This window comes from Lethenteron reissneri, chromosome 26 (genome assembly GCF_015708825.2).
Source record: "Lethenteron reissneri isolate LAM-NWPU_2019-01 chromosome 26, ASM1570882v1, whole genome shotgun sequence".
In the NCBI taxonomy this organism is placed as follows: domain Eukaryota; kingdom Metazoa; phylum Chordata; class Hyperoartia; order Petromyzontiformes; family Petromyzontidae; genus Lethenteron; species Lethenteron reissneri.
The window spans coordinates 21,201,193-21,227,953 of record NC_083804.1 but is presented as its reverse complement, the minus strand read 5'-3'; the positions used below and the strand labels follow the sequence as shown (position 1 = coordinate 21,227,953).

At 41.8% G+C, this 26,761-nt stretch overlaps 1 long non-coding RNA gene across 2 annotated transcripts in view; it reads right to left on the bottom strand.

Annotated features, from left to right (window-relative positions):
• The window catches only part of LOC133347858 (uncharacterized), a 50,299-nt gene that overhangs the window by 12,845 nt on the left and 10,693 nt on the right, over nucleotides 1–26,761 (bottom strand). For both annotated transcript variants that reach the window (XR_009755752.1, XR_009755753.1), the window contains exon 2: nucleotides 21,771–21,897. This is a non-coding gene — a long non-coding RNA (uncharacterized LOC133347858). The remainder of the gene's footprint in view (nucleotides 1–21,770; nucleotides 21,898–26,761) is intronic.

Sequence of the window (26,761 nt, the reverse complement as noted above, 5' to 3'; positions counted from 1 at the left end):
CAGCAACAATTATCTCCGTATTGTGATGAGAAACCAATGGACACATTCCAATAAATTATCACAATACTCTTAGCCACATGAGTCACCCTGTCAAGTTATTTGCTCATAATTCATCAATCAATCAGACTTTTGTATTTGCCTTTCACAATGAACGTATCTCAAGGCGCATACACACACAGACGAGAGGTGAGATAAGCCAAACTCTCTCTCTCTCTCACACACACACAGCCTGCTGCACTTGGTAAGTGTACATTTCAATTTGTTATAGTTTGCTTAATCAGGTGGGAGCCATTTGAGAAGATTTCTTTATAAAAGTTTTATTGGTGCAGTTACAAACGTGCATTCCATAACCTTAGAGGCATTTGTCAATCGACTGCTGGATGAAGGGCCTCTCGCCACGCCGCCCGGTCGGCCATGGAGAATGTTTCACCATACTTCACCGCGCTGGTTCCATTGCCGGCTGGGGAATGGGGAGAGGCAGGGGCACGAGTGCCAGGACCGTTTTGTCGACGATCAAATTGCCGTGAATGCGCCCCATCTCGTCGTATCGCAGCAGCTAAGCAGGGATTTTAGCCTGAGTAGTACTTGGAATGGCGACCTGCACCAGGGCTTGCCAGGTGTTGTACGTCACCAGAAGGTGGCAGTGTTGAGTGTCATCCCTCGTATAAGTGGGCTTTCTTCAGGAACTCGGTTTTCTGCCAAATTTCGAAACTAAACTTTTTATTTTACCAAGTTAAGGCCCACTGAGCTGTATAGTTTATTTTTTTTTTCAAAAGCGATCTATGACAAATTATAGCTCAATCAAGTGGCTTATCGTGTGGAAATGTACAGCAGCCAAATACTCTAAATGCATGTTTCACTAATATATTGTCGAAGGAAAAAACGGAGAACGCGAAGAAACATCCACACGCAAAGGCCATGAATGGCATTGACTCAGCAGCGCAATCCTGAACCCTCTTGAGGAAGTCTTGAAGTCTCGGTGGGAATTAAGAAAGTTGTGATATATTATGGAAGTAATTATTATGGGCTTTGCATATTCCTTAGACAAACCAATAGATCATTACACAAACTGAAATGGTAACTTCACACAAAACTGGCTCAGCAAAGACCGTATTCACAAGTAGGCTTTCCAACAGCCCAAAGTATTTGATCGTTTACTTAGGCAGTAATCTACAATTTAGAACATGGCACCAGCATGCAGGAGTACAGCCTTCCTTGCTGTGCCTTGGTGCGTACGTGCTTGTCAGTTGCACTTATTAGTTACTATACATTGCTTAGTCACTATAGTGTACTCCAGTAGTGATAGCGCTTTGCACAGCAGTAACAGTTGTGCCTCGTGGCAAGAGGGTAACCTGGGTTCGATTCCTGGCTCAATGCGCGATGTTTCTGTGCGGAGTTTGGTTGTTCTCCCCCTGTTATGCAATGGGTTTCCTCCTTGTTCTCCAGTTTTTCTTTCATAGCTAAATTTGTGTTGGCCAAAATGAGTTTTTGGACTCAGTGTATCCATTCCTGGTTTTAAAAAAATGATGATCATTATTAGGAATGCACCACCCCCTTTTCCACCAACCCCCACCCTCCCCTCCGCAGGCTTCAGTTTGCCACCATTGCACCCCATCACAAGTTTGCATAAAATCCACCTCATGGATGTTTTGGTAGGGCCATGTGAAAATTAAACAGGTGGCAGGCCACTCTGTCCAAAAACGGCAAGTGTTTGAAAATAGGCTCGCGTGTCGATTCACCATAATTTCACAATAATTTAACGGCCCTTTCCAAATCAAGGTGCCTGTTGGTCATAGTAGTTATTTGACTGCAATTGTACTTCAGCACGCTGGTCAGTTTTAGATATCGTGGGATCGTGGCTCAGTCTTCTAACCACTGCTCCACCACCCATTGTTGATCGTGCCAACCAGTCGTCTATTCAGACCAATACAAATATACTGCAGTATGAGCTGATTTGAAGTCCTTACTTTTGGACGGTAATAGGTATAGATGGAGTGTCTAACACTGCTTTTCACGAAATGATTGTCTTTATTGAACCTCAGTCCACCCGTGTACATTTTCCCCACCTTGGAAACTGGAGTAGGCATGACATTTCCAGGGAGCATCAAACTCGGTAATTCGTCAAGTCGAAGAATGCAGTACTTTAAAGCAGCCAATGAAATGTAAAAATGCACTGCAATGTGAATGATTACCAAAGCAGTCTCTATATGCTACTTTTCATATAGAGCCTATAATTCAAAAGAGGTTAGTGATACCACGCTCAGAGTGTCCCACAATAACCATATAGCTTTAGCCCCAAGGTAGGCGAAAATATATCGCATCGCTAAAAGTTGTGCTCTAATTGAACGTTGACATGCAATGCCCTGTTCAGATGCATTCATGGATCATATGTGAAGCAGAAAGTGATGTATATTGCGCGCAAACTCTCATGAAAAGTGTCAGACAGCGTTTGTTTGTTGTGCGTGTGTACTATATTATAAAGGCCTGATAATATGTTGTTGTGGTAATGGAATCTGTGACTTTGAAAAACAAAATAACTTTGGCAATATCCAATACATTTATATACATCCCGTTAAAATGAGCAATTTCTGTGTGAGTTAGAAATTACAGTGTATTGCAAAATATGGTGCAATAAAGAAATAAAATTTGGTTAAAATGTACATCTAAGATTCTAATCGCCATGGGTACAAAGAATTCTGACTCCAGATTTAATTCAGAATTTGTGTTCTCGAATAATTTTGCAAGGTTACACGTTTTAACGTGTTACAATAAAGGTCTTTGTATCCCAGAAGCAGGGTATGCTGTAATTGTATATATATACTGTACCTCCTTTGAACCAGAGGCAGAACACAATGGCATGGTCTGTGAAAGTACATCGAAGCTCTTGTTTTAAATTTTAAACGAGACAATACTGCGCTGAAGGTCACATTCCTGCCAATTTTATGACACGATTCGCGGTTTTGGTTCCATCACGCAGCAATAAAGCCAAGATTGAGACGTTAAACGACTGGCCTATAAACATTCCTCAGCTCATGTATACGTTTTGATCCATTGTGAACTCGTGTCATAGGCCCGACCCCAAATGGCCTCGAACAAAAATGTTAAGAATTACACTGTGTAACAATTGTTTTTTTGTTCCTGGGTAGTAAGTGTTATTTCCTAATTGCTTATCCCTCAAAAGTACATAAAATGGCTATTATTCCCGACAAACTTTGCTTTTGTGACCAGGACATTGATATTTTTTAATTTACCTATTTTCAATGAGAAAACTGGCGAATTTGTGTCTTTTCGTTCACATGAAGTCAGAAAAAAAAGCCATATGAATCAAAATTAACATGTATTTATACTATAGCCCAAGTACATACGGTATGGTGGTCCAGGGAAGCTCAATTCTTTAGAACTGTTCTTTGTGTGTAATTTGTTGTCCTTCCCCGATGAGCACGGTTTGCTATGTAAAGTGCGAAAGAAGTTGAACATACATACGTAACTCTGTGCCTCACAGTAAACAACTTCTGAGTTCGATTCCTGACTTGGGCACCTTTATGCGTGGAGTTAGTGTGTTCTCCCCTCTTCTGCATGCGCTTCCTCCGGGTTCCCCAGGTTTCCTCCCATTGCTAAGAAAATGTAACGTTATTGGCCAAATGTCCAAATGCTAATAAATGATCTAAACATTTCTCAACTGGGATTACACACATAGGGATGCAAAGGTGACATGACGATGGCAGTGTTAAGTGTCACCCCTCGTATTCGTCAGGAACTCAAGTTTCTGTCATTCAAAATAAAATAAAACTTTTATTACTTAACCAGATAAGGTCCCACTGAGCTATATAGATATTTTAAGAGGCGACTTGGTCACAAATAATAGGTAACGAAGTGGTTTATCACGTGGAAATTTATTTCAGCCAAATACTCAAAACGCATGTTTATAAATGTGGAGGAGAAAATCCAGAGAAAAATTCACGTGACCACTGGGAGAACATACAAACTCCAAATATATAGGCGTCAGGGTCGGGGTAGAACCCATGCACCCTGTACACAAAGCGAGGTAGTTAACATCTCACCACATGACTGCGAAAATATGGAACGACCCTCCTCAAAAAGAGTCATGAGAGTCAGTGAGGCTTTCCTGGGAAATCAATAATCAGAATACTGAATACAGTTTTATTTGGTACTTCTCTCTGCATCATTTAGAGATATAACATATATATATATATATGGGAATTATCCTCACAAGAACACCTTCTCCATAAACCCATATAATAAATATATCTTTCATGTTATATATATTTTATCACCTACCTCAAAAGAGAGGTTAGATTAGCCAGCCTGGGCCCTAGCAGTCGATGCCCTCCACCGTGCGTCTCTGCCTCTCAGTCCTCATTATTAAACTACTAGCTGTACTACCCGGCTTCGCCCGGGACTTGTATCCACCACGCCCGGCCGCCTTTGTCTCCCCAGTGGCGATGTTAATACGCCACACCAGTTACTCGTTTTGCGGCTGAGTCCCTCCCTCACCACTCTCCCTCCCTTACCACTCTCCCTCCCTCAGCACTCTCCCTCCCTCACGACTCTCCCTCCCTCACCACTCACGCACGGCCGCCTTTGTCTCCCCAGTGGCGATGTTAATACGCCACACCAGTTACTCGTTTGAGGCTGAGTCGACCTAGGGGAGGTTCAAATAATCGTCACCGGTGGTGGCCGTGAGCGGGAATGGAACTCGGTTCGCCGGGTTTGTAGCGCAGCGTAGCGTTAACCACTACACCCACCGCTCCTCACACACCACACATGCACACACACAGACACACACACAGACACATGCAGACAGACACAGACAGACACACACACACACAGACACACGCAGACACACACAGACAGACACAGACAGACACACACACACACAGACACACAGACAGCACGCTAAGCACTACACTACCGCTCCCCACACACCACACACGCACACACACAGACACACACACAGACACATGCAGACAGACACAGACAGACACACACACACACAGACACAGACAGCACGCTAAGCACTACACTACCGTTCCCCCTACACAACACACGCGCGCGCGTCCATAGGTACACATACACGCGCTTGCTGCAGACACACACGACTTTCAGGGTGCGTAAGGCAGTAAACGACTGAAATAATAAAGCGGCAATGCTGTGCGAGGAACGCCTTAGACCAGCAACACATTTGTGTAATGCGAGCGTAAACACACAAACACATACAAACACATACACACACATACATACACACACATACACACAAACACATACACACAGACATACACATACACACAAACACACACATACATGCACACAAACACATACACAATACACACACACATACATGCAGACACAGACAGACACATAACACATACATACACACACATACACACACATACATAGACACACACATACATACACACACACATACATACACACAAACACATGCACACACGTACATACACACATACATAGAGACACGCAGACATACACATAAAGACATTAAAAAAACCCACATACATACACACACATACACACAAACACATACATACACATACATACACACATACATAGAGACACACAGACATACACATAAACACAAACACACATACACATGACCCGGCTTCGCCCGGGACTTGGATCCACGATGCCCCGCCGCCTTTGTCTCCCCAGTGACGATGTTCACACACGACAGCAGTTACGCTTTTGAGGCTGAGTGGACCTAGGGGAGGGCCAGGTCCGTTTCAAATAATCGTCAGCGGTGGTGGGCGTGAGTTGGAATCGAACTGGGGTCGCTCAAGCAGCTTAATGACTGTTTGTACAAAGAACATATAAAGAATCGATTATAATAACCAGGCAAGAGTCCACATTATAGACTGCCAGTACACGCACTCAGCTTCATAAGCAGGCTAGAGTGTACATGATAGAGTGGCAGTACGCTCACCGAGCTTAATAAGCAGGCTACAGTGTACATGATAGACTGGCAGTACGCTCACCCAGCTTAATGAGTATTTGTACAGTGAACATTAAAGTAATCGATTGTTGGCGCGTTGGGTTTAAAAGTAATATTAATAGCACACATTGTGGTGGGGGTGTAGTGAAGAGTAGGAAAAACTTTGATGAATTTACCTCAGAGTGGCGTGGTGGGTGTCGAGGCCTAGTAGCGTGCAAAGCCTGCGGCCTCGTCTAAAATTGTCGGCTTGGAAGAGGCAGGGTACGGGTGGCGTTCCTTCCCCCCCCCCTAGCGCTCCAACAATACTGTGTAATGGCTATTATTTAATTAAATACGGAGCTTATGAAAGTGGCGAAGGCGTGGCTAGCCGTTGGCAGGGGCAACCGCCGTCCAATGAAACTGCAGCCCTTGGCAAAGGCGTGGCTAGCCGTTGCCAGGTCCAATGAAAGCGGCGAAGGCGTGGCTAGCCGTTGCCAGGGGCAACCGCCGTCCAATGAAAGTGCGTATGGGCCAAAGTCCACACACACACACACAGACAGACAGACATGAACGATTTTTATATATATAGATTACTCTGAGTGTTAAACAGAGGTTGGTAACTTTTTCTAATGCAATATTTCGGTGCCGAATCTAGGCTTGTAAACAATATATAATCGTTATATGTAACAATTTCGTAAAGTTTGAGCACGGTATTTAAATGTTTAGTTTTCATGTTTAAAGCATAAGTAAATTGGAAATACATATATTCTTGGATCTTTCGGTAAAGTCACGTGACTTTACCGAAAGATCCAAGAATATGAATCCCTGCAGTCACGAAAGTTTTAAACGAAAATTCATACTTAAAGTGTTCGGTTGGTGGACAATGTTTTTACAGCCCTTTGTTAGTCCAATGGTGGATGAAGGCCTCCAAATGCTGAGTCAGTCATGAGGTTTATTGCTCATACTTCTCTACCCTGGTAAAAGTGGCACAGCTATCGAGTGTGCAGGCCATGTAACTGCGCAATCGCCCAAGGTTCCAAGAGGGGCCCAGGCACTCGGTTACAAAAATAAGAGAAATTGGACAGGGGACCTCCATTTCTAAGTGGTGGCGAGATGTTTACTACCTCGCCTGGTATGCAGGAGGTTGTGGGTTTGATCCCGACCCTGAAGCCTGTATATTTCGAGTTTGCAAGTCTCTCTCCCCGGTGGTTGTGTAGATTTGTCTCCGGCTCCTCCGGTTTGTTCATCCACATTTAGAATCAATATGCGTTTAGAGTATTTGGCTGTGGTAAATGTCCACATGGCAAGCCACTTTGTTTAACTATCATTTGTGGCCAGGTAGCTTCTGAAAAAGATCTATATAGCTCAGTGAGCCTTACCTGGTACGTTGAAAAAGTTTGTTTTAGTCATATGCTTTTTGAACTTCTTTCGCACCGTACATAACCAACCGTGCCAATCGGAGGTGCTACCACACTGGGCCCTGTTACCACACTGTGCCAACAACCGCTACCCCCCTGCCACACAATAAAATGATGACTTACCAATGTTCAGCATGTCACAATACGAGGCTTTTCCTGTGACTACAGGTGCTGGTCCTTTTATTTGCCAGTTTCCAGTTAGTGACACAGTTATCTCAGCAGTAGGTGAGGCTCCTGCTGTCAGAGGAATAGACATCCTGCCTTTGGCACTAATACCAGGATTCAACCGCAGTAATCATTTCATTGTCACTTCCACATCTGTTTCTCCATTGCATGTAGCTACTGTGGCAGAATAGCATTTGTTTTGACTGCAGAAGGAACTTTTGATTGGATTGGTGATCACAATAACTCCACCGTACAGCAAACAACAACAAAAACCTTCGGACGCGATCCTCCTTTCTCTCTGCTCCCCTTCCAGTGTCATTTACTCTCCTTTCATACAGCCAAGCATGTGATAAGGTGGGCCACAGCAGAGACATCTATTTTATTATCATTTATTGAGCAAGATAAAGGCAAAAGGTTAAATGTAAAGAAGGTCGCTGCAGTGCAGCAACACCATTCATGTCTCCATTGCTGGGTCAGACACAGCTTTCCTCCCGCACAAGATGTCCTCGTGAATGGCCACTTCCAATTATGGAACAATACATGCTGCCTAAGAAGTGTGCTCCTAACAGGCAGTTCCCCTCTCATAACCTCCAGTGCCTGATGTACTGACCCTTAATGTTAAGAACGTTCCCTTAAGCAGAGTAACCTTTTGAGTGAATGCAATACTCTGCTCATGCACCAAGCCCTGACCCCAACTGACTGCATTCATCCTCAGAACTGCAGAATGCTAAAGCAAACATTCTGGAACCGCATATCGTATTAAAGACTGGAGCGGTGGTGTGGTGGTGCGGTGGACAGTGCAATGCGTTACTATACGCCCAAAAAGGACTGTGTTTAATTCCCGGCCATAGTTATCATCAATCAGTGGCGAGTGATATTTGAACCTTTCCTGGGCAGCCTCTGTCTCACCCCCCTTCACCAACCTGCACTGGCCAGCATGGTACCTCTTTAGCTATGTGTCTCAATCCCAAGGGTACTTGTCAAAGTGTAAGGGAATCTCAGTATTGGGCAAAGTGCCAGTGAGACCACCTTAGAGCAGGGCCGCACATTCTGCCATAGGTAATGTAGTGGATATGGCACACAGAGCCTTCCGACCCTTGGCAGATGCATCTTTGTTCCCCGAGGCAACCCGAAAAATTCCCTTTTAAGACACTTTATATTCTACAGCTGCCATACAACTCCCCACCCTCTCTGCAGTCAACTCAGTTGACAGGAGAAAGCTGCGCACATAAACATTGCGAGTAAGACACTCGCAATGTTCCTGCTGCCCACAGAAAATGTAAGCCCAGTACCTCGTCAGTGAATGGAATGCATCCGAAGGGACATTCAGTGAGGAGATGGAGCGACAAAATCACTTAATGTGCCAGTGCTGGGTGGGTCGTTATATTGCAGGAATGTGATAGGTGGTGGCAGGTTTGGTATCCCTTAATTTGGCAGTGGATTGACCATGTCTGATTATAATGATGTGGAGATTAGCATCAGTACACAAATGTAGTGTTTTTATTTCACGTGGACAACTTCTTCTTTTTCTCCTGTCACTTGTTAAACGCTTTTATTTAACTCTGTCTGTCTGTTGTTGTTGTCGTATCCTCAAATCTTGTAACTCAATTATTACCCACTTTCCAATGTGCTATCGACTGAAACATTGGCATACTTATGTCATACTGGTGACAATACTATATTCTATAATAAAAAATAAAAAACATTTTTTTAAACATTATTTTACACGCTTTTATTTAAATTGCTGTGTCTGTTGTCATATCCTCAAATCTTGTAACTCAATTATTACCCACTTTCCAATGTGGTATCGACTGCAAACTTGATATACTTATGTCATACTGAAGACAATACTATATTCTATCATAAAAAAATATATTTTTAAACATTATTTTTTATATTTTATGTTTCGGCTTGGGTCTAATTGTCCACACTAAACTGACCTGGACTGTAAATCACCACGGTCCCTTATCGTTGTGTCAAGCTTCGGGCCCACTTCCTGGAGTCGTGGAGTTCTGCCATTACTCGTACGATACATTTCATTAAGGCGTGTTATAAAAAAGTTTTTTTTAATATTACTTATTATTGAACAGAACTCCTCGCGTTCGACACCCCGTAACTCCGTTATGATTTTCCAACTTGCGCTGCTCGCCTGCTTCTTGCCTCTCCACTGCTAGCCTTCCGCTATACATACTCTTTGGTTCTTTCGGTAAAGTCACATAGGTAGAAATAAAATAAGTCACGACCTTTCGATCGCAACACAAGCAATCTTCATCTGGTGGAACAACCACAGCAAGAAAATGCTGAAGTAGGCGAGAGAGCTGCCGTGGCAAGAGGTTATATAGGTAACTAGCGGAAGTATCCGGTGTTGCCCGAGTGAAAAATATATTTCTTAAAAACCTTACATATATATACACAGATACTAAGGTATTGTCGAAGCCCGGTGGGCCGTTTGTACATTTCTATACCAACAAATATATGAGGCTTGCACAAGTCCAAAAAGTTGTAGAAAGTGTGGGATAAATAGTTGATGTAAAAGGTTTCCGAAAATTGTGGACCCCCCCCCCCCCACTCAAAAAATATCTTTACCCCTCGTAGGTATATATACCTACACACCTTACATACAACAGAGTAAGTAGTATCTATTGACTCTGTAGTAGTATCTACTGACTGTACCGTCGTATCTACTGAGCCAGTAGTATACTGACTGTAGTAACTACTGACCATCGTAGTATTTACTGGTCCTACAGTAGTATCTACCGACTATATAGTAGTAGCGACTAACTGTATAGTATCTGCTGACTCTATAGTAGTATCCACTGACTATAGGGGAGGAGCGAGAGAGAGGGGGGGTAGGGGGCTACGTGAGCGCTTGGGGAAGAGGACGTGAGGCTGGGGGGGGGGAAGTGGGTGGGGCTCGAAGTGGGAAGCTGAGTGTGGGACACGGGGGGGGGGAATATAAATGTCCTAGTAAACCGGCAGGTACGATGGAAACAACCACAACCAGTTAATGCATTTCCTGGTTAATAACGTCCTTCCAATGATTGTTCAATTTGTATCCATCTTCTCGGTTGAAGTTATGTTCATATATCTGGATGGCTTCATGAACAAACCTTTGATAGTTGCCCGAAGGTTTGCAGAGTACCTTGGTCTCAGAAAAAAACAATATCATGCGAGCCCATAGCGTTCCACTATACACTCTACTAGCTTCTCCACTGCTAGCCTTCCGCTATATACTCTGCTAGCTTCTCTACTGCTAGCTTTGCATGCTCACACTTAGGATTCCGCTAGATTCTCTACTGCTAGCTTGTCTCCCCTCGCCTCTCCAACCTCACCTTTGCCTCCAGTGGGGGTGAAGCCATCACCGCTGGAGAGGGCGAGGTGTGGAGAGCGGGGCCTAGGCCTTCTCTCGTCTTTCCTCTTGTCTTCACTCCGACCATCTCAACTCCCTCTCTCTCACGCTCCCTTATATACCCCCCTCCTTATTAACTCCTCATTAATTAAGTTGTCGACCTCGCGTCGCCTCAAGGCCGTGGCTTCTGCCGCTATCGCCTCAATCTCCCGTCAACCTGGCGCCCGTTCCACGCCTGCATTTGCATCTTAATTAGCCGTCTCCTTTCCGTTGCTCTCTCTCTGTCCGTAAATGCGTGCACACCGCTTGGAAACCCCCGCGCGTTACTCCACTACACATACAAGGCCACATTTTGGCCCATTCGCTTGCCTAGTCCTGTGAACGCGAGGTTACTTTCTCCTGTCGACTCAGCCAAAGTAGCACTGAGCCTCTATCTTATGTAGAAAGTCAAGATTATCATTATTGATTTCCTCTGAGATCCATGAACACAAATTAGTATTAAATACTCTTGGGATGTGGTATCTGGTATGTGATACGAGGCTTTTCTGGTCAGCGTGGCTTTGATAAACAACACAATAAACTTGATTTGGTGCTAGATTTGAAGCTTTCGTGACTGCAAGGATTCATATTCTTAGGTGTTTTCGGTAAAGTCACGTAGGTAAAACATTAAAATTAATAAAAGTAAAATAAAATAAAAATCACGACGTTTCGGAGGCAACACAAGTCTCCGTCATCAGGTGGAACTGTCACAGCCAGATTTGCTGCTGTGACGGTTTTAATGTTTTACCTTCGTGACTTTACCGAAAACACCTAAGAATTTGATTTGGTGCTTTCGTGACTGCAGGAATTACTCTTTAGTTCTTTCGTTAAAGGCACGTAGAAAGAGAAAATAATAAATTAAATAATTGCATACGACGTTTTGATTGCAACACAAGCAATCGTCATCAGATACAAATGAAAGAGAAAAGAAATCTAGTAAACTTAGAAATATAATGCAATACAACACAGAGTCGGCTAACATAACAGTCAACACCCTATCTGGTTGATTACGTTCTTCCAAAGATTGCTACATTTGAAAGAGAGACAAAACACAGACACGGAGACACATAGATAGACACAGGCAGAGAGAGACACACACAGAGACAACAGAGAGACATACACACATAGGCACAAAGAGTTGAAATAGAGCAGCATCTGAAGATTCTGTACAGAAAGTGGATATGTTTATTTCCACAAATGAATGCCATCAAATTCTCACATGCAAACATACCCAGTGACTATATTTCAAAGGAGTTTTTATTTATGAAACCCAGAAAAATTGTGCTTGCACAAAATACTGTAATTGCTTATATCAAATGTCAAATGTGGTGGTGTATCTAAGCTCGTGGTCACAGTCAGGGTTTAATTTCTCACTGATATTCCAGTAGACCAGAGTAGACACATTACCTGTCGCCACATGAGAGTGAAAGGTTTACTTTCTGTCAAAAGTAAACATTTTTGTTATTTTACCAGGTAAGGCCCACTGAGCTATGTAGCTCTTTTTCAGAAGCGACCTGTGCTCAACGAAGTGGCTTATCACGTGGAAATGTTTAATAGCCAAATACTCGGATCGCATGTTGATTATAGATGTGGAGGGAAAACCCGGAGGACCTGGAGATAAATCCACGCGACCACAGCGAAAGCATTCAAACTACAAATATGCAGGTGTCAGGGTCAGGGTGGAGCCCACGACTTCCTCCATACCAAGTGAGGTAGCTAACATCTCGCCACCGCAGCCCCCCATTTAAGTGGTGCGCTGTGAGGTAAATTTAGCCAAATAAGGGTGAGAAAGTAAACACCAATGTAAAGCGTTGATTCTGTAATTGCCACACACGTATCGTCGCATTGATTACAAAGAAGCCCACGCTCGAACCCGTACTTGAACCCACATACCCCTTTATGGTTAGGGTCACTGATCGGGTTAGGTCTGGGGTAAGAAGCGTGTCTGAGCACGGGTTTGCCCTCGGTTTCGATTGGAATCGCTTCTGTGCACCAAATCATAATTACCAGTCTTGATTCATGCCCCATAAATTCTTATATGGGCAAGCACATCCTTATTGGGTCCAACACACCTTCGCATTATCACATGTTTTTTTTTCCATACTAGGCCAGTGAACGTCTTCCCTGTACAGCGCCTTGTGCAGAAACATTTTGAGCGTCACAAAATAAGGAATACACCGAGGGGATTTTAGCTACGTCGATTGAGTTCTCCTTCATACACTATTCCAAAGGACATTCTTTATTGACCATCGGGTACTGTTGCATTTAGGCTTTACGTGAATTCCTTCCTGTAATGTAGGGGTGGGGGGGGGCACAGTGGCTAGCACACTATGCAATTCACCTGACAAACTCAGTTCAATTACAAGCCACTGACCAGTGTGGTGAAATACGCTCAAAAACTCACGAGTGGCACAGCATGGAGAGGATTTGATTGAGTGGTGGATAACCAAAGGTCATTTCATAATTTAACAGTCATTGTTATTATAAGAATGTGATATTAATTGTTTTATACTTCATTACCATTCAAGGTTTCATTGTTAAATAATATGCTTCAATAACAATCATCCGTAACTTGTCAACGTTGTGATATGCCAGCGAGAAGAGTTACGTAAAATAGTTCAAAACTCTGCAATAAAATAAACCAGTAACAGAAATGGAGTTAAGGTTAGTTACAGCACTGCATGTACGGCAATCAAATCTTATGCACATACAGAACTGCAATTTCAAAACCATGCTTGTCAGCTTTAATTGCGTTGGGGCACGCGAGACTATGCATAATCACACGAGTATTGAAAAAAGACAGAGCTAATTCAAGCACTGTCACTGGAAGATAAAAATGTGTCTGCGCCATTAACTTTTTTTTACAAATAGTTTTTATGAGTGCCTTTATAAACACCCTGCTTTGAACAGCACCTTTACCACTTAGTTGTATTCATATGAGTAGTGTATGGGTCAACGCACCACCAATCTGTCCGGCATGAATAAAATATGGCTGTGATTTTTTTTTTGTTAATAAAATGGGATAAAAAGATAATGACAGGTGGAAAACCATCAGTGTACCCAGGACACCCTTTCGTGAACCGCAGACATCTCCCTAAGGACTGGCCTACATGAGCTCGAGAAGACTCGGGCTAATTCACCAGCTGTCATTTTCTAATGGGACATCTATCAATGATGGGATCCCCGATGAGCCGTGTTCTGTGAAATAGCAATTGATTGATGATACAATGAATTTGGTAATCGGGGTAGCAGGACGAGCTCATGGCAAAGACTGACATCCAGGCTGCTTTTCGTCTTATTCCAATCAGGCCACCCAACTATAACCTTATAGGTACAACTTGGGATTGCCCATTTTACCACAACATATGCCTCCCAGTGGGATGTGCTATCTTCTGCATGACTTTTAAAGACATCAGACCAGCCCTCCATTGGACAGTGCCATGGGAATATCCACGGTGAACCGTGGAGCACATACTGAATGATGCTTTTGTGCATTGCCAATCCTGGATATGGACAGCAAAATGGTCAAATAGGTTTTTGTGCAGAGAAAATAAAATTAAATGCTGTAACTCAATCGGTGCAAGAACATGAAAAACAGGCCCTCCCCACAGATACTTTATGTAGCAGTTGTAAAATTAATGCAAGGTAATCAAGATAGTATGAGCCAACCCCCTGCTTTCCCATGACATCATTTATTTGTTTGGATTGAAAAAGTGCCCCCTTAATATTTGTTGAAATCACTCTCTAGGATGCTCTATGTAGTGTAGTAACATCCATTACCCAGGGGATAGAATGGTGCTCTTTGACAGAGACGTCTGCCCTGTCATTCTCTCGCAACATGAGTTGAGCAAAATAACCATTTCCCAACCGGCGCGACTTGGGGGCACGAAGGCCAGACACGGGAGCTTAAGTCAAAGCCAGGACATGTGGACACGATAACCTTGTTTGTTTGGACCACGTCAACAATGGTAGATACATGAAATACATCTCGGTGTATCTTGACCAGATAGCTTGCTTTTATTTGCTCACGTCCTTGCAATGCACGCCACTTGTACGGATGGTGGTCATGAATACGCTCAGATGGATCCATATGGTGGCACATTCACATTGTATCAAAGCCAATGGACCGCTGTAGCGATTGCATTGTGGCTAAACTAAGCAATCGCTCTCCTTATGTATTACAAATTTGCACTTTTAGGTGAGGTGGGTTTATAAGGAGTGTTTTGTTTGTTTTGTATTTGTTTTATGAGATTCTTCAGGGTGTTTCCATCTGACAAATTGCCTTTGATTTTTGTTGCTTGAAAAGCAGCTACAATAAGAAAGCTGTTGGCAAAGTGTTCAGATCAGTGCAAGGGCAGATGCTATTAACTGAGGTTGTCCTTAACTCTAAATATTATTCACTGTGTAGGTGGTCTTCCGAAACTGCCCGGAGCAACATTTGTCCTCTTCTGACGTAACGATGAACGGTATAAACAACAATTTTTACGTTCACCCGTATCAGTTGTGCTTCTTTTTATGTTATTGTTTCAACCCACTCATCGAATGAGCAGCAGCATTCAGAGGCAGCGAGCCTACCTATTACAAACAGGCACTGCACTCCAAAACCATGAGAATCCTAAAGGTTAAGAGGTCCCACAAGGGGTTCATAGAATGCCCTGGGGCTTCAAGCATCGGGTATGTTTATCATTTGCTGTGTTACACAGAGCATTCATGAATATACAATTGTTGCTTACTGCACGAGAAGTCTGCGGTAGGTTATAAAATGCCAAAGGGGCTCGTGAATAGAAATTCAAAGAAGACCTCCTCACCAGTGAGGGCCTCAATCTAAAGAAGGTCTTAAACCCTCTTGCTCTAAAACAAAATACAGCATTATGAACTACATCTGATGAAGATCCACATTTCCATAAATTATTCATATGGAGAATTAGCATGGACATTGTCATATTTGTGGTTGTTACTTAACAATATTATTTGATTCATTAAGCGGTGGCGCAGTAGTTAGTGCACTCCGCTCTGGACCGAGTTCCCTGAGTTCGATTCGTGGCTATAGATAACGTCAGTAACGAGTGGCATCTGAACTGGTCTTGCATTTTCATATTCTTAGGTTTTTTCGGTAAAGTCACGTAGGTAAAAAATTAAAATAAAAGTAAAATAAAAATAAAAATCACGACGTTTCAGAGGCAACACAAGCTTCCGTCTTCAGGTGGAACCGTCACAGCCCGACAGCTGTATCAAGTAAATGAGAGATTACAAGAGATACCACTCCGTATATATTATTATGGTATCTCTTGTAATCTCTCATTTACTTGATACAGCTGTCGGGCTGTGACGGTTCCACCTGAAGACGGAAGCTTATGTTGCCTCCGAAACGTCGTGATTTTAATTTTAATTTTACTTTTATTCATTTTAATTTTTTACCTACGTGACTTTACCGAAAAAACTTAAGAATATGAATCCTTGCAGTCACGAAAGCTTCAAATCTGGTCTTGCATTCCCACCCACACTCCCCCCTCAAAACTTTCACCAACCCGAACTGACCAGCATGGTGAAATATGGTATAACAACTGCAATGACCAACACAACATGATGGTGCCTTCGTCTAGAAATGCATTGACAAAAGGTTGTAAATTTAAATAAATGAATATTCGTTTGAAATGGCTAGCAATCATCGGGTTGTGAGGTCACTTCCTTTGGTTGGGGTTAACTCGGCCATTCATTCTATGTTTGCAAGCGGCACTTTGTTGAAAGTCAACAGGGGTTGGATTGACTCTCCCCTGCAGTATGAGTGTGGAATTTTCACCATTACTTCAGGATTCTAAATAGGAGCTGAGCAATGCCATTGTTTGTGTGCGTCGAAAAGCACTTTGCAATGCCTTTATTAAAAGAAAGACCGAACACAATTATTCCATATATGACAAAAAGTTGGGGAGAGAAAAATCGGTTACATTACAAAACAACTTCATGAAAATGGTGCTCCGTTACAATTAAATGTAAGCATGTATGCATACAAATTGATGTGTGTATATAGTGGTGAATGAGACGTTTGCTGTAAAAATTGGCTCTGCCAAGTAATAAGAGCAAGCAATTACAGTCAATGTTGTACTAACTGCCTCATGGCCATATATTTTAGATTTCTGCAGTATGTTTTGCTACAATTTAAAATGTCATACTTAAAAATGTGATAATAAAACCAGTCAAAAAGTAAAATAGCATCATAATACAAATTGCCAAATTTTTGCACGAAAATATGGAAGGGCGGAGGGCAGAGGAGGAGGGATCAGGGGGGGGGGGAGGGAAATAACAACATGTAAAACTATTAATTATCCTCTGTTGTATTCACCCTGCACATATTTAAAAATGCTAAACATATACTGAGATCAAATGATAACCAGGCAGTGAATCAACTTGTTAAACAAATGGACACATTTCTCGAACATACCCTCTGTGGCATCTTACTTCTTGAACAAGAGCTAATCGGGGGATGCTGAGTCCAACAAATTAAACTAAAGCACTTTCCCTCAATAAAACAGAGTATGATAATGTTGCATTTGGCACCCACGTGGATGTATAATTAATACTGTTATTTCAAAATCAATTTTCAAACAGCTTTGCTATGTATGCCTCACGAATGAACTTAAATAAATATGTAACTTGATAATTTTGTTGCCAATTAATATATTCGCCTTGGGATTTGCTTTTAATTAAACATGAATTATTACGTCAAAATTCTTTAAGCGTAATGTACAAAAAAGGTAACATTCAATTAATGGTAGATAATTAATATACAGTCGTGGGCCTTTTGGTTTGGGAATTTCTGATTTAATATTTCTTGATGGATTGTTCTTCTTGTTTTGTAAGATTATGTTTAATTTTCAGCACCCAAGTCAAACTCATACCAGCACAAGATAGCCTTTTAGAAAGATGTTGTATTTGCGATGAGCAGACATGCAGGTGCAAATGGGATTGATACATCACAGGATCATGATAGTTGGCATGGCAGTGACTTTGGGAGTTTCATCCAGTAGTGGATTGACTATGGATGATAATGGTTTTTACAGCCTTTTGGTTATTTGTGACTAGCTTTACGACCCGGCTTCGCCCGGGACTTGGATTATTGTCTTGGGTTAATACACGGCCAACGCGGAGTGTTGGGGGGGGGGGGTGCGTGACGTCAGCAGGCACACTGTGTGACGCTGCCGGATGCGGGTGACATCACAGATGTGACGTCACCACTCACTTGCCGTGCAAAATATATCCATTATTGCGCCCCCCCCCCCCCCCAAATACAAAAGTCTATTTTTATACTTTTTGCCTTGTGTACAGTCTGGAAGCTACCCACATGCCAAATTTCAAGTTTGTTGCATGTTGGGAAGTATGCTAAACATTTCGAACAGACACACATATTCACAAATTTCCCTTTGATATATAGATGAACTACTGTACAGGGTTTCATCTTCTTGGTTCTTTCGGTAAAGTCACGTAGAAGACAGCGTCTTCCCGACAGACCTGTTCTTCACCTGAGGACGGCTGCTTGCGTTGTGGTCTAAACGTCGTGAGAATGATTTTATTATGTTTTATTTTATTATTTTATTATTTCCCTTCTACGTGACTTTACCGAAAGAACCAAGAAGATGAATCTCTGCAGTCACGAAAGCTTTAAATCGAAATACTGTACAGGGTGTTTATAAAAAAGGACCCGATTTGAAATCGCTATATCTCTGCAACCACGAACCGCCCATGAATGAAACTCTTACCACTTGAAAGGGCGGGGCATAGAGAGGGCGGGGCATAGAGTTTCAACTGATTACCGCTAGATGCCTCTCCCAGCGCACAAACAGCCCCTAGCCTCAGTCATTCGCAAGATGGTGACCCCACAACACAAGGGGCGTTTTGCGTTCTGCAGTTCAGCAAGACTGAATCCGTAATTGCGGTGCAGCGTGCGTTTCAACGGCGTTTTGGCATTGATCCGCCAATGTCAAAGAGCATTCGTCGTTGGTACCGACAATTTGAGGAAACAGGCTGTTATGTAAGGGGAAGAACACAGGGTGACCACACACCTCAGAGGAAAACGTGAGAAGAGAGGCGTTTGGGATGAATTCAACTATCATCTCGATGTTGTCCGTACAGCAGGTGGAGGGCACATAGAACATTTATAAAATGGTTTGTAAAACTTGCTAACACATTAAACCCTTTGTAACTTTTTGTGTAATTGTAACATGTTGCCATCGTGAAATATGCTGCTTTGAAATTGGGTCCTTCATTTTAAAACACCCTGTATAACTTGTAAACACTTTCGTGTGTATGGTAAGCAGTTGTAAATATTCCTGGTCTTGTATGAATGTACATGGGGAATATAATCTTACAATGCTGTATTTCACCATGAGCCATGGTTAATCCACTGCTGGATGAAAGTCTGTCCAATCCGCTGGAAGCTCTCACGATTATACGGTGTATTGTACGTACTTTTCATAAATTATCTACTGTACCATTGAAACTTGCCAAAACTGCAAATTTAACAGTGAGCAGATTTAAGGCAACAAAATTGGTAAATGTGCTTGCAATGGCCAAGCGTGTGATTTGTTTAGAGGCCCATGTTAGCACAAGTCCTGCCCGTCTCGTATTTGCTTTAGCACAATAGAAATAATCATGCCCCGTGGCAATGTTTCTACTGTGTCTCTTTGCTGTGCAGCCGACCATCTACATAACCACCCGCCATACTCAGAGATTTCTACAACTCTCCGACATTTTGCATTAATCCCAGGAACACGCCAAAATTGGCAATAACTGGGCCGTGTACTCTATTTAACTGCAATCAAAATATGGTTACGAGCAAGCTACAAATGGTGTGGATTAACAAGATATAAGGATATTATGTATATACGTATGTTGAACATCTTTCACACCGTACATAGCCAACCGTGTTGATCAGAGGTGCAGCAATGCAGTGCACTGTGCCAATTGCAATAAATGCGTTGATATGGGGGGACGTATTGCAGATCCTGTTATCTGCGGTGCACCGCAGACGATAGTTCCATGATCCATAAAAGAAAATTCGTGCCAACTGAGATCATGGGAGGAAACAGTTGCAATTGTATGAATCCGTGACAAATTTGCAAATTGCAGGTGAATCGCGGGTACGTGACTCGCAGATAAATGAATCCGCAATAAATTCATAGTTTACGAGATTCTACATTATTCTAAGACCCAAACGATAACCGAGTCTAAAAACATGCAGAATTATTTTCCACTTAACAATTCATATGAACACAGCTCAGCGAATCTGTGCTGATGCAAAATGAAAGCAAATCGTGAAATAAAAAATAAATAAAACCATGCCCCCATTCGTTGCTCTCACGGATCGTGGTTTGGCGTTTATAAAAGTGGTTTGAATCTGCCACGGTGTGCCACAAAATACAGAAGGAGTAACGACCTGCCAATAACACGCGAATTACAGGAATTTGAAGATTACTGGAACGTGGACAATTGGAGCCTGCTGTAAATAGTACCCAATGATGTAAATTTTAGTGCAAATCCATAAATAGTGCAATATAACTTTTCTATTAAAACATAAATATTGTATTGCAGAAGTACCATGTCTAATGTCTTAGAAGTTACAATTGGCATTTTAACACTAATGCTGGTTTGTATTTGTGCACATTAACAGGTTTCCCAGAGGTGAAACATATTACGCATTCTAAACTTGTTAGACTTGATTCATTGTCCTTCTAGATATCTCTGCTACGTTCTTGACAAATCAAAAATGTAACATAATGCCTGAACCATCACCAACACAGTGGGTGGCGAATAAAAATAGTTATAAATAGAAACATTTTCGTCTAGCCTTAACTCGACTCTCAGGATTGCAAATTAGAACAGCAATTAACAATTAGGTGGGAAATTCAGACACAAATGTATTATTCACTATCAACGTCTGGAATAGCATTGAATAATTATGGGGTACCATGCCGAAAGTAAGGATTTCTTAAATATATTATTGTTACTCTATGTACTTAGACCGGCTGCAAATGCAATGTTGAAAATTGCTTTCTGCAGTATGAACTCAAGTGGCTGATCTTGCATACACCTAAATTAACCTCCAGTGACCACGATGCAATCAGCCTTCCAAAAAACACATCGGTAATTGGCTTTAAGGAAAGTAGTTTGGATTAATGTATTCAGGCATTGACACATGTAGACCTGGCTATACACAGGCAGATCATTATCCCAATTCGAAAGTAAATGCATGAATAGCCCTATATTGTCTGAACGTTGATACAGTACGCTACTGTGCAAATTCAGAAGGCAGTCCTGCAGAGAGACCACACAGACTTTGGAATTAATCCAAAAAGGAGTCATCCTTCGTACCAAAATTTGATATCTCCATCTCTTGGAGAGCAGGACCACAGGTTAAGCTGACAAGGCATAATTAATCATATAATTATTAAAATCTCCCACCGCACTTCCACGCCCCAATGGAATTGAATGACTTTCCAAAAAATAATTTGTGTCACTTTTCTACCATCTCATTTGTAGTGTTATTGTTCATTTTGTCTCGTTTATACAATGTTGTTCATGCCATTAGCCTACATGTAACATTAACAGAGCAAATTAACATGTTCTTGAATGATTGATACTCATGCACGGTTCGGTGCATCTCCTGTGAATGTAGGATTCAGTTTTAATTGCCAAATCGGTGCATCATTACAGGTCTCTTAATAACTGAAACTGATAATAGCAACTGCTGGGCATTGATTGTAGACACTGAATTATGAAGCGCAAAACAAGAGTAGTGTTTATTTAGATGTCGCACTTACATATTCCGTGTAAGGACTGTGAGTGGTGTTGCACTGACCACGGATTTTTATCTTTGGACACATGGGGCCCCCATGCTGAGAGATGAGGAACTGTTGAGCCGATGTGAAATTAATGTTGATATAGCGACGACGTCTCACGGCCATAAAATGCTTTACAAAAAACACCTGCGGGAAAAAAAAGATCAGAATCACAATATGTATTTATACTGGAGGAATCTGATGAGCTATAAAGCTCCTTTTCCACTGATGTCCAGTAGTTTTCACAGATGTACATAGCAATACAAAAATTCGACTTGATTTGATCTTCAACACACATGCTAAAACTCTTAATTTTTTATAGAAAAAACCCGATATGCACTAATATCGTGTTTTGTAGTGTTTGTTGATGTAACTTGCTGACCTGCACCAGCTTTCCCCCTCTTTTTTAAATCCTTTATATTAAGTTCACTTGCGTGCTTGCTTGCACGCTTACGACTGTGCAAATCTTTCGGTCGTTTTTTAACCCACTTCCCGTGATCCAATCGAGCTGACATTTTGCACACAGACTCGTTGTGCGTGACAATTTATTTTCGTGAATTTTTTTTTATATTTAATTACCAATTGCTTAATGGTGGCAGGCAATCATCTGACCCATAGGTGGCAGCCATCTCAAGCCAGAGGACGAGAGGACTTTAACCACCCCGATGCCACGCATATAAAGGATTTATAGTGAAAAACTTAGTTTTTACGGGTTAATTTTTTCTTCCTGATGACGAACGCTTGTGTTGCGATCGAAACGTCGTAGTTTTATTTTATTATTTTTTGTTATGTATTTGAACCTATCTACGTGACTTTACCGAAAGACCCGAAGAATGTGAAAAAGAGCTACATAACTCATCGAATTCCTACAGGATAAATAAACATTCTGGTCCTTTATTTTAGGTATTCATGTGCTCGAGAAAATGTTTGTTACAAAATAGTGGATGGGATCAGAAAGACATTTTAAAGTTCTTAATACACATCATCCGTTTAGTTTTTTTAAGCCAACAATTTGTCGTAAATACCATTAAATACCGAAATTGTATATAGTAATATATTTCAATGTCATTGTATTCATACATAATTTTCAAAATGACAATTGCAGAAACTTCTTAATCAGCTAACACACAAAATAGATTACTTTATTAAAAACCCATAACGGTTATTCAATCACTCACAAATGGTTCATCTCTCGTCTACATTATTTTACCATTACATCATTTTCATATCCACCCCAATCTTACATTACATATGTAATGTAAGATTGCAGCATGGGGGTCATGCTTGAATATTTATATCATCATGCTGGCTTTCCACACGCCCCTCCCCCCCCCCCATATCGTTATGAATAAAATTTCATTTATCAATCTGTGTACCTCAGGCTTACTCAATGCCTACAAATACAATTAGCCAAGTTGACTGTATGACCATATTTCCAAAAGGTAATTGCAGTAATAAATCACGTATAAAACGCGATGCGATTTCCGTGCAACAGCATGTTCACGTAAACTAATACTTTACGTTCTTCATTAAAATGTGTCCTAAACCAAAACACTGATTGGTATCAAAAATGCGAATGTCTTGAAAATTATGCAGACAAACAAAGCAATTTACAAGATATCGCACAAATATAGTTTTTTTTTATTGTACATTAAATTAATAAAACATACTTGAAATATATATTTTCATTCAACCATTGCATTTCACCGTTATGCTAAACCGTACATTGTATTTTGCACGTGTATCTCGGAACTTATCTGCATCTGCATATATATTAAAGGCAAAGTTGTGAATATGTGTGTCTGTTCAAAATGTTTAGCGTACTTCCCGACATGCAACAAATTGGAAATTTGCCATGTGGGTACTTTCCAGACTGTACACCATGCAAAAAATATAAAAATACACTTTTGTGTTTTTTTTGGGGGGGGGGCAGCTCAATAATGCATATATTTTTGCACGGCAAGTGAGCTGTGACGTCAAATCTGTCACGTGACCCACGCACGTGGAAGCGTAACGCATTGTCGTGTCGTGGTTCGCGCGCTGCGCTACGAACCCGGCAACCCGAGTTCGATTCCCGCTTACGGCCACCACCGGTGACGATTATTTGAACCGTTCCTGGGCCTCCCCTAGGTCGACGCAGCCTTAAACGAGTAACTGCTGTGGTGTGTGAACATCGCCACTGGGGAGACAAAGGCGGCCGGGCGTGGTTGATCCAAGTCTCGGGCGAAGCCGGGTAGTACACCTAGTACTGGTAGGAACGAAGTGGACCAGACCACCAATAGATTAATGTGTCCGTCCGTCCATCCGACCGTCCGTCCGTCCGTGTATCAACATCGCCCCCTACTGCAAACACTTGGCATGACTCTGTCCAACAAGATGGCCACCCGCTCCCCCTGCGATCTGTGAATTAAACAAGATGGCCGTCGCTTCCGGCGCATCACGGCAAAACTTTAAACTTCGCTTCAAAATTACTTTACTGAAACGCAGCACGTTTATTTAAAAAAAATACTTTACTGAAACGCAGCACGTTTTTTTAACACAGAGACAAGAAACATTTATTAACACAGAGACGAGATACATTTAATCGCCTCATTTGTGCACGAAAAGCACGGCGCGAGGCCTAGTGCGGCAGGCTTCGCGAGGCCTAGTGCGGCAGGCTTATTAACACAGAGATGAAACGCAGCACGTTTATGTAAAAAAAATTACTTTACTGAAACGCAGCACGTTTTTTTTAACACAGAGACAAGAAACATTTATTAACACAGAGACGAGATACATTTAATCGCCTTATTTGTGCACGAAAACACGGCGCGAGGCCTAGTGCGGCAGGCTTCGCGAGGCCTAGTGCGGCAGGCTTATTAACACAGAGATGAAACGCAGCACGTTTATTAAAAAAAAAATTACTTTACTGAAACGCAGCACGTTTTTTTAACACAGACAAGAAACATTTATTAACACAGAGACGAGATACATTTAATCGCCTTATTTGTGCACGAAAAGCACGGCGCGAGGCCTAGTACGGCAGGCTTCGCGAGGCCTAGTGCGGCAGGCTTCGCGAGGCCTAGTGCAGAAGGTGGTGGTGGTGGGGGGTGGTGGAGGGTGGTGTTGAGGGTGGTGTTGGGGGGTCTTTAAATCTCACAGCGTTACTTGTCAAAACAAACACTTTTAATTAAAGTTACACCAGAATACAGTATTTTTTTCTTTAACTCCTCTATACCTGGTCGATATCCCTGTACCGGTACTAAGTATTATTCCTACCAGCCCACCCCGCAGGGTCCTGTTTTAAATATATAACAATATGAGAGAAAACATTCACATTTTTTTGCCGTTTCAATTTTAAGTGATCATATTCGTTACACGTGTATTTAATTGCATGCCTTCTTGCACACATTTCTTTATCACTTTATATTTCTTCCTGCACATTCGGCACCTTGTATTTGACCTCGGTCTCCGTAAAAAAAAAAACCTAAACAAAAGGAATAAATGTTTTCTCTCAATAGACTCTCACAAGGCGAACGAGGTTATTGACTGAGTGATTGATTTGTACTGTCCTAATACAAAAACACTTGCTTTATAAAAGCTAATAAAGTTGATTAGGATTATCCATCGACTTCACCTTAAATTTAAAGGTTACCGTGAGGTGGCAGATGCTGTGGTTGACGATAATAAAAATATATTAGTGTCACATGTGCTTTTTGAAGCTGAATGTTTTCCTCGAAGCCGTTTTTTAAAAGACATTGAATACAGATTAGCCTCAATGCTTTAACGGTGTTGGCGAAGGTTGCCATCTTCTGGCCATTTTATGATTTTTTATCAAGATATCGATTTGCAGATGGGACAAGGGTAACCTATATGAACGATAAAATACATCACACAAGCATTGAATATCGTTTTCCACTTGGAATTTGTAGGTTCGAAGTTATTTTATCAACTGAAGCGTGATATTAGTCATGCAGTGGTAGGAAAGAAGCCACGTGTCGCCATTTCAATATGGTAACTGACTTTCCAAAGATATTTAAATAGCCTTTTGCGCAATTGTGTGCCTTTTCTTCAATGTGCACGCAGAACATCTAGTCTGCTCTTGTCGTGAGGGAAGATGAGAGCTTACAGAAAAAAATAAGTACCTATGCCACGGAGAAAAAAATATATCTTTTGCATGCAACGGTTGAATATTTCTAGAAAAATGGCAGCTTAATCTGTATTGCTACCGTTTCGGCGAAACTGTTTCCATATTGATGGAGGGAATTAGGAGAAGCTGATCAGGAAGCAATGACGATGTTCGGATGGAAAGTTAGCTCCGTGCCAAACTCTTCTCTGCCTTCCCCCTGAGATAAACAAACATATAGGTTACATGTGCAATATTGATTCTGGTACGATGGGATTATCCAAGTCCTGCCGCCTTACTCCTTTAAATGTGGCCTTCATTAACGTAATTTGTGCGAGGTTCTATTTAAAAAAATTATGCCACGTCGTAAAATGTGAGTTGCTTAAAGAAATGAACATTGAACCATAGCTGCAAACCTTTGGACTCCATTAAACCAAAACTGAAATGGCAAATAGCATGAAATGGAAATTACAGCACTTTATAGCACCACACAACTAAGAAAACATTACCACAGCATTTACACATCCTTCGAAATTATTTTTTTTTGTTTTTCTTGCTAATGAGCACCATATGCAACATTCTACATTCAATTGTGGAAAACCTGAAAAAAATATCCCGCCAAATTGCTCAGCGCGAGAGTGAACGACCCGCAATCAAAACGTGCGAGTTAAAATCCTGGTTGGGTGTTGCTCAGTCCTTCATCCCTCTGGGGTTGATATAATAGGGCTCACTCTGTGGGCAAGTCAAGAGTGGTTGTTATAGGAATACATTTGCAACCCTTGTCAGTGGAATGAGGAATTTGCACGAATGGCTCAGAGCACCGTCTCAATGCTCATTTGAGCAGGGAATCACTTTGACTTGCTAAAATAGATTGGTACTATGTTTTAACATGTTAATGAGAGTTGT